The 12,831-nt window shown below is 35.3% G+C and overlaps 1 long non-coding RNA gene across 1 annotated transcript; it reads right to left on the bottom strand.

Annotated features, from left to right (window-relative positions):
- Window positions 1-8,403: 8,403 nt before the first annotated feature.
- Window positions 8,404-9,863, bottom strand: LOC112526482. Its single transcript, XR_003070608.1, has 2 exons — window positions 9,780-9,863; window positions 8,404-9,135 (listed from the first exon to the last, which is right to left on the bottom strand). It is a non-coding gene; the product is annotated as an uncharacterized LOC112526482 (long non-coding RNA).
- Window positions 9,864-12,831: the final 2,968 nt, after the last annotated feature.

Raw genomic sequence — 12,831 nt, 5'->3', positions numbered from 1 at the left:
AATTGAGTCTGATAAATTTGTGTAGTCCACACGGTTTATCTTTTTGAGCCTAAACAGAAGCATTTGTTGCTTTATCTTTCTACACTACACAGATTGCATTTTATATGTTATTTTGCCGAAACATTCATAGATATGCAACTATTCAGCTATCGATGATTGAATGGAAGACTTGATGAGATGAGCATCAAAAAGTCTTATATATCAGTACATCCGTTGTACTGAGTATATCTGTTATACTCACAGGCCAATCTTTTTATAAGATTGAAAACAATTTCATACGTTGAAATTGGTTGTTATATTCCCATTCCCTTAATCTGAAAAGATTAAATAAGTGGATTTAAAAAGATCTACATACAATTTCATGAATTGATGGCTTTCGCAGGAAATTTCATTCATTCTTGTGTATGATGTCATGATTCTCATTTCATCATAAAGGGGAGTATGTAATAATGAATGAAATGTCCAATTCCGAACATTATAAGGGGATTTTGTTGTAAAGATCAAGGGGGAGTAACTTCAAAGATCGGCAAAAGACTCAAAAAGAGTGCGACTGAAGATTATTACAAAAGATTATTCCTGTGCTAAAATGTCTGAGAGTTGTTGAATGTGAAGATCTATTTTATAACAGTTTACTGGAGATCAATTCTGAAGTTCGTTATTGTTTCTGATCTACATTGTCAAAAGAGAAGATCATCGCGGTTCTACATTCGAGGGAAGAATGTTAGAAGATCTTTCTCAACAAACGATTGCCTGAAGATTTCAAGTTGAAGATTATTTTTGAAGAAGACATAGTGTGCTTAAAGCATCAAAATTCAAACGAGACTCAAAGCGCGCAAATTCTTTCAAGTCTGAATACAAAGGGGGAGAATGTTAGGACTGAAAGTCAGTGTAAAATTGTATTCATCTTGAAAGTTAATTTTGTCTATAATTGTATTAAAGTCATTGTATTTGACTTTTCATAGGATAGTTGACTTTGACTTTGTCTAGATGTTTGACCCTATATAAAGGATGAGTTGCTTGTAATTTTGTAGGATGCTTATTGTAATATTAGATTACGTAAAGAAGGTTTGACTAAATTTGAATGTTTGACTTTCTCTCTCAAATATCCTTCATAGTGTTCTTGATATTCTTGAAGATTGCCATGGATTTATTGAAGATTCATGAAGATTGATCATATTAGGGACTCATAATAACAACTTTTCAGTTTTAAATATTTTTGTAATGTGACACTACCCAAAAACAAAAGAGAAAAAGAAAATGAAATCAAAAGAAAGGAAAGTAAAAGAAAAATGATGAGAAGCCTTCAAAGGAACAAAAACGAAGAAAAGGGAAAAGAACAAAAACAAAGAAAAAGAGAAAAGAACAAAAAGAGAAAAGGCAAAAAAAATCCAAAATGAATCACTGAATTTATGAGTTCGGAGTTTATTTTTTTCATTTATGAGTTTCCATACCATTTTTTTTAAGTGTTACTATCACGGCTGTCTATTTGTATTACTAACAAGTAGGGGGAAATTGTTAGTCTAAACTATTGGATCTGTAAATAATACATCTAGTGTTTAATTCAACACTTAGAAAAAATTCTTAATACTTTCCTTATAATGGTCATATCATCAAACCAATAGAAAATCACAAGACAAATAAGTCAAATAATTTTGACCAGATAGTTTTGAGCAATGCTATCTGGCAAGCCGATTTGAAGTGAAGACTTTGGAAACAAGTTTTTTTACCATCTCTAATCCTAGTGGTGGGACATGTTCAACATGTCAATCAAAGTAAGTAATATTCACTTACTTTAGTGTTCACTCTACACAAAAGCATGAATGAAGACTAGATGAAGATACTTTATGACCAATTCTTCAACCCTTATCGTGGGACCATGCTCAACATGTCAGCAAAAGCAAGTTCAAAAGTACTATTTGATTGGTGTCATACTTTCTTTACTGTTCACTTGGCATATAGAAGAATGGGTTGAAGCAACAAGTGTCTACATCATATCAAAAATGTTAATGTGAAAAGTACAAAGGTATATGGATCAGCAAATCAAATGAAAACACGTGTTGAAGTTGCATTATTACATTTAATGCATTGATTGCTATAAAAGGCAGTCTCTTGATCATATGCAACTTGCTCCTTTTGAAGAATTGCTTGATGCATATTCTTTCAAATCGGCGCCATGACCTTTGAAGACTATCTTAGTGCTTCAGATTTGAAGAATGCCCTCTTCCATCTTTAACTTTTTAGTTATCAGCAAATTTGTCATCCAATCAAATTGTTTAGGATCACAGGTCTTTAAAAAAAAGGTTTAATACAACAAATCTGTAATTTTTACCTTCCTAACTTTTTGATCACAGGTCTTACCTTCCTAACTTTTACAACAAATCTGTAATTCTTTGTTTTAATACAAATATAGAATTAAAAAGTAAAAATTTGTTTTAGTTGTATTTAACCTCCCTTCTATAAACACATTTGGTATAAGTCATTAACCCTTCAGGTTGCGTTTGGTGCGCAGACAGGACAGGACAGGACATGACAGGACAGGACAGGACAGGACAGGACAACTGTTCAGCGTTTGGTAAGACATGATAGAACATGACATAACTGATTAAAATGACCAATTTACCCCCAGTAAGTTGTTTAGTGTTTTTTCACTAAATAATCAATATAATAAATGCTTACAAATACTATTTAAAAATACCAAAAAAATTCCAAAATTAATCTTAATTAAAAACTCACATTAATAAATCAAAAGATTTAAACATCATATTCATAAACAAAAAGTGAAATGTTTACCAAAAGACCTAAACACAAAAGATCAAATGTTTACAATTGTGTACAAAAAGACTTCAACACAAAAGATCAAATGTTTACCAACCAACATCACATGTCTAACTCTTGTGAAGCAGCCGGGTAGGGGAAAAAGGGTAATGAGGGAAAAAATGTTGAGTTCCACTTAGTTCTAGGGGGGTATGGTTGAACAAGCGTGTCCCACCCTTGTCCAACTTAGTTCCACATACAGTCACACCAAACGTAGGACAAATGTGTTTTGTCCTGTCCTGTCCTGTCCCACCCTGTCCAGCGTACCAAACACACCCTCAGGGACCAACAAAAATGACATATTTCTTTTGTTTTACTCGTGTAAGGGTTTATTCATTCAGAAATTGTTCATGGACTTAATCATTCAAAAGTCTATTAGGTTTTTTTAGGTCTTAAAGTTTAAGGATTTTGTTCGTACGATTTTCACTAAATTCAAGAATCTACTTGTACAATTTGTGTAAGCATAAGAATTTATTTATTAAAAAATGTTTGTCCACATAATCACTGAAAATACGTTGAGTTTTTTTGATCTTCTCTCTCAGTTATAAGGTAAAAATGTAATTAACTTTGTTTCGATTCTTATTTTGTATCATATACGTTTATTTTAATACTTCGAATGTAACATCTTAAAGCCTTTAGTTAGTTGGTGTACATTTGAAAATGCATGAAAATATAGTTTGCTTTGGTTGGATTATTATCTTATATAACATAGTTTGGTCTAAACGGTGTAAGAATAAAGTTAAGTAATTTTAGCCAAAGCTTTTTTAATTATCAGTTAAGAGATCAGTTTTTCATTTAAACAATTTTAGATAAACTCAACAGATTTGTCTATTTTTAATGATTAAATCTCTGAATTTTTTATCACAATACTGTAACTAGTTACTTGATGACGTCTTTTGACCAAGATTGGTTATAACCAATTAAAGTGGACCTAACCTTAAGGACATAAACGAGGCCAGTAAGGACCCGTACCACTTATGTCATAACTAGTTACTTGCTGATACTTTTCTACCAAGATCGGTAATAACCGATTAAACTAGACCGAACCGTAAGAACAATAACAGATCAATTAGGTAGCGTTTGATACGCAAATATKATTGGATTGGATTGGATAGGACAAGTGTCTGTCTAGTGTTTGATACGACTAGGACTGGCAGTAGTACAGAACTAGACAATTTGCCTCCAAAAATAATTTGGTGATTTTATATATCATATAATAGTTACAATTGACACAAATAAAATAAATGATTAAAAATTTAATTTATAAACATTTTTACACAATTTTCATATACATACATATATAATAGTGGTGGTGGCGATGGTCGGTGGTAGGCCTACAGTGGTTGTGGAGGATGTGAAGATGGTGAATGATGGTGATGGCAGTCGACAATGGTGGATGAGGTAATTGTAGCCGATGTAGTGGTGGTGATGGGCAGTAGTTGTGGTAGCCGAGGGGGGTGGTGGTGGTGGTGGGTAGTAATTGTGGTAGTTGTGGTAGCCGAAGGTGGTGGTGGTGGTGGTCATGGTGGAGGTGAGGTGGCCCACAGTGGAGGTGGTGGATAGTAGTCGTGATGGCCAAGAACGGTGGGGGTTTGTGACTAACAGTGGCTGTAGAGATGGTGGAGGAGGTTGTAGCAGCAAAGGATGAGGTGACCGACAGTGGTGGTAGTAGTAATGGTGGTCAGTGGCCGATGGTGGTTATGGAGGAGGCAATGGACAGTTGTGGTCAATTGTCGACATTGGTTGTGAACAAGGGTGCTCATGGGTTTGGTTGATCGGGTTGAAGACACTTGAATACCCAACCTAATGCTTGCGGTATGAAAAATCTTAACTCAACCCAGCCCAAACCGAAATATCAACCCAACCCAACAAGGGTGCTCATGGGTTGGGTTGATCGGGTTGAAGACACTTGAATACCCAACCTAATGCTTGCGGTTTGAAAATTCTTAACCCAACCCAGCCCAAACCGAAGTACAATCCAACCCAAACCCAAACCGTACGGGTTGGTCGGGTTGATACTTTGGTACATTAAAATGTTCTTCTAACTTTGAATATGTTATTTCTCTCCTCATAATTTATTTTTCATCATCAACCATTTGATACAACTTATTCATACTTCTCAAATCTTACGTATATCACATTCAATTAATTTTCTCAATTTACATATATATGTCCATAGTTACTGAATATATTATACGAAAGAGTTATATAAAGATGAATAATAGATTGAAAATATGTATATATGAAGAAGGTACGTAATAGTATAATTGTCTAATGTATATATTAATAGAAACTCAACAATAATATTAAAACCAAGAAGTACAAGGATATCGTGTTCATCGGGTTGGATTGGATTCAAATAATAGTAACCCAATTTCAACCCAATACCTACGGTTTGACAATTTTACAACTCGATTAAAACATCAGGTTGCTTCGATTGAGTTATTTCGTATGGGATTGGGTTGATCAGGTTGGTCGGATTTTTGAGCACCCCTAGTTGTGAAGGTGGTGGAGGAGGTTGTTGTCATGGAAGAGGAGATGGCGGTGGTCGACGGTGGCGAACTAGCGGTGGTGACCACCAAAACAAATATCATATTAAGGTTATATATCAAATGATGATAGATTAGTAATTCTTAGTTTTTGTCTCGTTCTTATCCTATCTTGTTCCACCTATTTTTATGGAACAAAATTTGTGTCTCACCTTGTCCCAGTTCTTGTCGCATAAAAATGGGACAATAAGTTCTTATCCTGTCCGATGTCGCACCAAACGTGGGACAGTGAGTTCTTGTCACGTCCTATGTACCAACAGCAGCCCTAAGGAAACGGGATCAAGACTGCTTATAATATAACTAGTTACATGATGGCAATTTTTGATCAGGACCAGTTATAACTGATTAAGAGACCGATCTATCACCGGTTTCCGCAAACGCATAGTAAAATCTGTCGTTGTAGAAAGCAACAGATGCAGACCGAGCATCTACTCATGGTCGGAATATCAAGTACCGTATTCATAATCTTCTATAAGCCCCACGATCATTTTCGTCTGATTTCAATCAAACTTACCGACATAAATTGATCAAATTCACGATATAAGAAAAGACGTTTCATTAAGACTTGGAATTGTACACACATCGGTCCATTAACGTTAGGCCAGACTCAACAATCTTACATCTAAAAACCTCGTCCCGACGCAATTGCCAAACCACGACTCGATTCGACTCGCACAGAGATTAAAACACGACACCATCACAGAACATATACAGATTTATAGACACGATGAAACAAAATGTAATATAAACCACGATCAACAAGAACCAATAAAACGCTAAACGAAGGACTGACCCTTGCTTTTCACTGGCAGAATTTTAGTGTCGGGTGACTCTGCATATGATATCGAGATCAACTCAGCCCGACACTTTTCCTTTTTGTCAATATTTGCAGCATCTGCGACATTTTCCAGATTGTTCGAGATTCTGGGCAGGTCTTTCAATGGAAAGTGTTTATCGGGAAGAGAATACGAGATTGCGATTAGTGACTCCCGTGTCAAGTCCTCAGAAACGTTACTTCCGACTTCTCTCTTAGCCATAAAACAGAAACTCCTGCACCATATTGCAAAAGGATCCAACAGAAAAGCATCACTAACGGAAATATGATACTCGATTTTGGGTAAAAACATAAACCATCAAGTTGTGGCATCATTTCATTCCGTCTGATAGACCGAACATACAGCTAGGCTAATCTACGGCTAGATAAACACAGAGAAATATATAGAAGGCTTATCTAGCTCGTTTCAAGATGTTCTAAAGCCACATCGAATTAAAAGACGTAATCCTGAAAAACATAGTATATCCCACACTAAGGTAGGGTGGGTAGGATGTAACAGACCTTACCTCTACGCAGGGGGTAGAACAGAAAAGAGGTGATTCTAACATAGTGCAAAGATATTACAGGCTACTTGAAACAGTCTTCCGCTATTGTTCACTTGTTGTCGAGTGCCAGATCTTTCCTTTTGTAGAAAGCTGATGACCTAAGTACCCTTAAACTATAAACCAAACCAAACCAAACTAAACAAACAAAGTATGTCCCACCGGAAGGTAGGGTCTGAGGTAAAGAGATATGCAGACTTTACAGCTGTCCCACGAGACAAAAAACAGATCCATAACCTAGAAGTTCTAGCTATCAAGAGTGGAGGTAACTTTATGGATATCAACTTAGAGTTGGGTTCCGGTGAGAAGGAGAGTTAAGGTGAGAATCTTAAGAAGGGATCTCCATCCTTGGATGCAAATTAGGATGAGATGCACCGGATCAATCCCCATATCAAGAGCGATTCATGGGTGGGTTTGAGATTAAAGGTGATCAAGGGTCCAGATCCTTTCTTACGCTTCTTACTTTAACTCTCCTTCTCACACGATCCTTCGCCTATCAACTTGAAGGAAAGTGCCAACAAACTAGAGACCTATTAGTCCATGCTAGTAAAAATCAAATGAACCCAGTGAATCTCACACAGAGTGGGAATTGGGCCCGAGGGATAGAGAGGCTTTTTCCATGAAGAACTGCAGCTTGTAAAAAAGTGTAGAGAAAAGGGACCTCCAACCAAAAAAGTTTCCAAAACATTTGAAAAAGAGGAGACTGATGAAAGACAATACATGAAAGAAACACAGGTAAGGATAGTCGAAGAAAGAGTAGAATGGAAGAATAAAAAAGCACCCAAAGACAATAAAGGCCTACTAGAAGATACGCAGCCACTAAACAAAGGGTGCAGAATGGTTGACTCTCTAACTTCCCGTCTAGGCTTTGGGCACAACCCGTGGCTGGCCAAGTCCCGATTGCCTAACACAAACTATCCCTAAAGTTACAAATATTCAAGAATCTAAGACTAGCAATCTAACATTCTAACTAAGTATAAACTACATTTTAAAACAGTCTTCCACTTCCTTTCTTATTCCTGCAATCTTCGGTTCCCTATTTTCCAGAAAAGATCATCACATAAGCAACCAGAATCTATTCAACATATTAAACATAATTTGTCCTTTGTTCATGTTTCTAAAATTCACTTACACATGTGAACAAAGTAAGAAATTTCATTTTCTTACTCTAAGGTAAGAATTGAAAGGTCAATGTATATTCTCACATCTAAATCTCCATTTGTATAAAAAAAGTCAACCCACAAGAAGTTTGAGAACATAGGCTCTTATGTTCTGCGTCCATGGCATCTCCCTTAATTCTAACTCAAACTACGACTAAAGAAGATGGCGAAGGTGGGATGGTGGTAGTGATAAATAAATAATTCTCAGTTCTCAAGGAATCTCTCTTCCAATATTCAATGATAACACCAAGTAAAGTTAAGATGCTTAGAATACCAAGGAGCGTTAAGATGATAATTAGAAAGTATTGATAGATTATCTAGCCAACGTTCTATGTCAATAAACCACGATCCTACATTTAATAGATGACACAGTTTGGGTGTTACCCCCTGCAGACCAAGGATCCTCCCATAGAATAAGATGCTATATTCTAATAGATTAGGAAATTCAAACATATAACTGACACCAATAAGCTAAAATGTATTTCATTATTCAAGAGGGGATATTTATACTAAAATCCAATAAGCACTAAACTTGCCACCAACAATATTGCACAAATAAAACACAAAGTACTACAACTCATATTTGTAGCTCTTGCAAACAAAAGAGTAGACCCTAAGAGTTTTCTCATTCCAAGAACGGGCCAAGTACACAAAAACAAGATGGTCAAAGAGCCTCAAAGTCTATTCTGCCCTATTTATTTAATTTCTCATTTTCATTTCGTGGGTCTGAAGATGAATGGAAATCAGACCACAAAATGGAGATGAGAAATTGAAGGTAATTGAACTTTTAGCATTCTCAAACTTTACAATAGCTAATGAATGAGATGCCAATTGCCAAAAGCATACTTAAACTTCATCTTCTTGCACTCTTATTATACCAACAAAATCGATAAAAAAACCTTATCAACTGAGGCCAGCTTCTTTAGGAGTCTTTGCAACAATAGAGAGTGCATGCAAGCCAGATTCAAGCTCCTCTGCCAATGCATCATAAACCATCCGGTGTCGCTTAACGAGATTCTGCCCATCAAACTTACCTGAGACCACCTTCACATTGAAATGAGTTTCACTTGCATTGTCCTTAACAGCAGCATGGCCTGCGTGCTGATACGATACGTCTTCCACTTCCAAAATCTTTGCTTCTAGAGCTGATTGAAGCTTTGACTTGATCCTACTCGCCCTCGACAGCAATACACTTGTTCCTCGCGAACCCATGTTTTTTATTGTTTGCCAATTAACTGTAGGAAAAGAATCTTTCACTACTTACTTTACCTTTACCAAGTCCCTAGAACAAACCAACCCATTGATACCAATGGAGCTCAAAACCTTTTTAATCGCAAATAAAAACAACACAACTGTTCAATCCACAATAAGATGAATAAATCTAGACCAATCCATCAATTTATATAATTCTACACAAAAATTGAATTGTTTAACAGCAATGTCCTTTTTAATTTTTTTCCAAATTAGTAATGAAACATGATTCTATTCATCATATTTTGTGCCCCAAAACGAATCAATTCAAGCATAGATCATGCGAAACCATGAAAACAATAAATTCAAGCAGAATACCATTCGAAACCATAAAAACCCTAATAACAAATTACCAACAAACTATATAAATCAAACGCATACAAAGAACTTCTAATCGCCAACTCATCAGATGCAATTCCATAGAATAACTAGAATAAAAGAAATTCGAATTTAAATTCGAATTCGAATTTGTATCATACAGAATCAAAACAATCATTTATGGAATTTAGAAATAAAATCAAAACAGTAAACAAGATCACGTTCTAATACAACCAATATCATTCAAGAATTACGGAAATTTACTGGGATAAAACTCAGATTTAAACAGGAAAAACGTTAGGTAAGGTACCTTTTGTGCGATTGCTTTCTTGTTCCTTCGTTTTCGTATCTCCTGCTTTGGTTTTTGTCTATAAATAATGAAATGGGGTTTTGGTGGATAAGAGTTGATGACGTGCGCGACATTTTGCAAAGCCCAAATGTGGTGAAACTTCTCACCGTTCATGGAGGATGGAATTTGGGTTCCTACTTCCTACCACCTAATTCGGATGTTGGGCTTTTCAACTGGGCTAAGCTTATGTTCGTTCATTTTAGATGCTCTCCTGATTAAAATAACAAATGAATGTTAAGCTCACGGTTGTTTTTTTTTTTTTTTTTTAGTGATGCTGAAATCTGAAGTTTTATTTCACTGCTGACTGATAGAAGATGATATTGAATTCAAAAATTTGAATCAATATGACTGATTGTTTTCTAACCCAACAAATATTCGAATTTGTTTAAATTGTCTATTTTACACATTAGAAAATTATAGTGTTGAATTTGTATATAAATTTATACAATTTCACATATTTATTCATCATCGTTATAAAATTTACATCTAAATTATATAATAAGCATTCAGTTTAAACAAAAACATTGACGATGTTTAACAAATTTAAATCATATTAAAATACATCAATTGAGAGAGGTGAAGATCGATTTGTTAAGGATCAGTTAAGGTTAATCGATTGAGAAATGTATTTGATGAGGGTCTGGAGAACAATAAAAGGCAAATAAGAGAACAATAAGACATAAGTGTCTTTGAAAAATTGGAAAAAACAAACGGTCTGAATAGTTTATGTATTATCTTTTTCAATTTTTCTAATAGTTGATAATATAGTAATCATATGAATTCTTAAAGTATAGTGGAAAGTCACGCACCTAATAACTCGACATAGATAAGATGGTTCGGTTCATCCGAAGGAGGTCGATATTAGATGCCATACTCAAGAATCAAGAATCAAGATCACTACCATTACTTTAGAGTTTAAGAAGAATTCGTTATTTTGATGCTTTACGGGTTCTTTTCGTTTCATCCACTTTCATTATATTTGTAGCATCATCCAATTATTTTTATGTTCATATTACTTGTCATCAATGTCAACTCGATTCTGATTGGATGAGTTTCTCTTTAGACTTTGTCTATGACGGACCGTCAAGGACATTGTCATAGTCGATGTCCATTGCATCGTTCATTAGATCCTTTTCTTAAAAAAGATTACAAAGATTGAAGTCTAGGAGAAAAAATTTGGAAAATCGATGGTGCATTGGACATCAAATAGGGATTTCAAAGGGATGGAGGACCTTTTTTTTTTTACCAATGGATATCTTTTCTAAGGGTAAAATTATCTTATATTTAGGTAAAACTCTTAACTTTTAAGAGTATAATATCTATGAAACAATAAATACAACTCATTAATTTATTTCGTTTGTTGAGAATTGTTTTAATAAAAGCATGAAATCGCAGAGTTGGCATGACCGAGGTAGGTCGAGCCATCGTGATATTTAAATAAACAAATTACATGGACCTTAACTCAGACTAAATCCCCTTGTCTCTCTTATGAATTGTCGAATCACTCAGACTAAATCCCCTTGTCTCTCTTATGAATTGTCTCTCTTGACACCTAACATGGGAACTAGAACCCCAAATCTATACAACCCAAATAATCGAACCATAAAACATTCTTCATTCACAAAGGTCTACCAAGATGGTACACCACCAACTCACAACACAGTGATACCTAGGTCGCCCATCAATTCCGATCAATCCATAGGCACATAATCCCATACATTTTTTCAATATGCGAATACCAAGCTGAAAGGATTTCCATTTAAATAACTGGATAACACATAACACTAATATCTCAATTTCAAACTAGCACTGGACCCTTAAGATGAAATCCTAATATTTAAAACCAACCTTAAGCCGATCGTTCGACAATCTCAACTCTCATGGACATGGTGTACCGTTATCAATTATATCATATTGAGACAGTCAATTTACTTCGATGTTCTGGAAGAGTTTTTTCATCGAGAGATGGGGTCACTGGTAAAGTTAAATGTAATAGTCTGGTTTTTTTTTTGTTTTGTTATGTATATATTTATTTATAAATATATATATATATATATATATATATGATATATGTGTGTAATATGGAAATGTGTGTGTGTGTGTGTGAATGTGGGAGTATAAAAATAAAGAAAGAAGGGAGAGGGGTCGGCTAATTAGCCGCCTCTCAATTTCGTTGTGAGTGTGTAAGTACATAAAGAAATTGTGAAGGAAAAACACATACAACACACACTTTCTATATTTAGAATTCTCTCTCAATTTTTGAAGAGTCGGCACAAGAAGAAGAAGAAGGATTTAAAAGCTTTGGTTCTCAATTGCTAAAGGTGAGTGTATTAAAAGCTTTGAATATGAATTGCTTTCATACAAATTGAAAAGCATTTAGATCTGATTATTATGAGTTTGGATGCATTTTATGAAGATGCTTGTGTAAACCGGCTAAGTGGTGTCCGGATCGTAATCCGGATACTTAAACCTGATGTGCTTTGTCCGGATATCTATTAAACCGGACAAGAAGTGAACGGATTATGTTTTAAACCGGGCAAGAGGTGACCGGATAATGTGTAAACYGCTYRAAGAATCAAGTGATGTATTGACCGGATTGCTAAACCGGTCAAGAGTTGTACGGTGTGTTGACCGGTTTATATTAAACTGCTCAAAGGTTAAATGTGTATTGATCGGTTTAATCTAAACCGGATGACAAGGAAAGTGAAGTGGTGTCCGGATTTGTAAACCGGACAAAAATGTTATATTTTCAAAGTGTTTGACCGGATTTCTAAACCGGATAAAGAGTTGGTTTATTTTCAAGTGTTTTGATCGGACTTCTAATCCGGACAAGTTTGACCGGACTGCATATCCGGATAAAAAATGAGTTTTGAGAAATGTTTTTGATATGATATTTTGGGCAGTGTAACTGCGATGGTGGTGTAACCGCGAGAGTGTTATGAGCAGTGTAAACTGCGTGTGAGATGGCGGTGTAACCGCGAGAGTGTTATGAGCAGTGTAAACTGCGTGTGAG

This window comes from Cynara cardunculus (genome assembly GCF_001531365.2).
Source record: "Cynara cardunculus var. scolymus isolate 2C chromosome LG 14, CcrdV1, whole genome shotgun sequence".
NCBI classification, from domain to species: Eukaryota; Viridiplantae; Streptophyta; class Magnoliopsida; order Asterales; family Asteraceae; genus Cynara; species Cynara cardunculus.
This window is presented reverse-complemented; position numbering and strand designations above follow the sequence as displayed.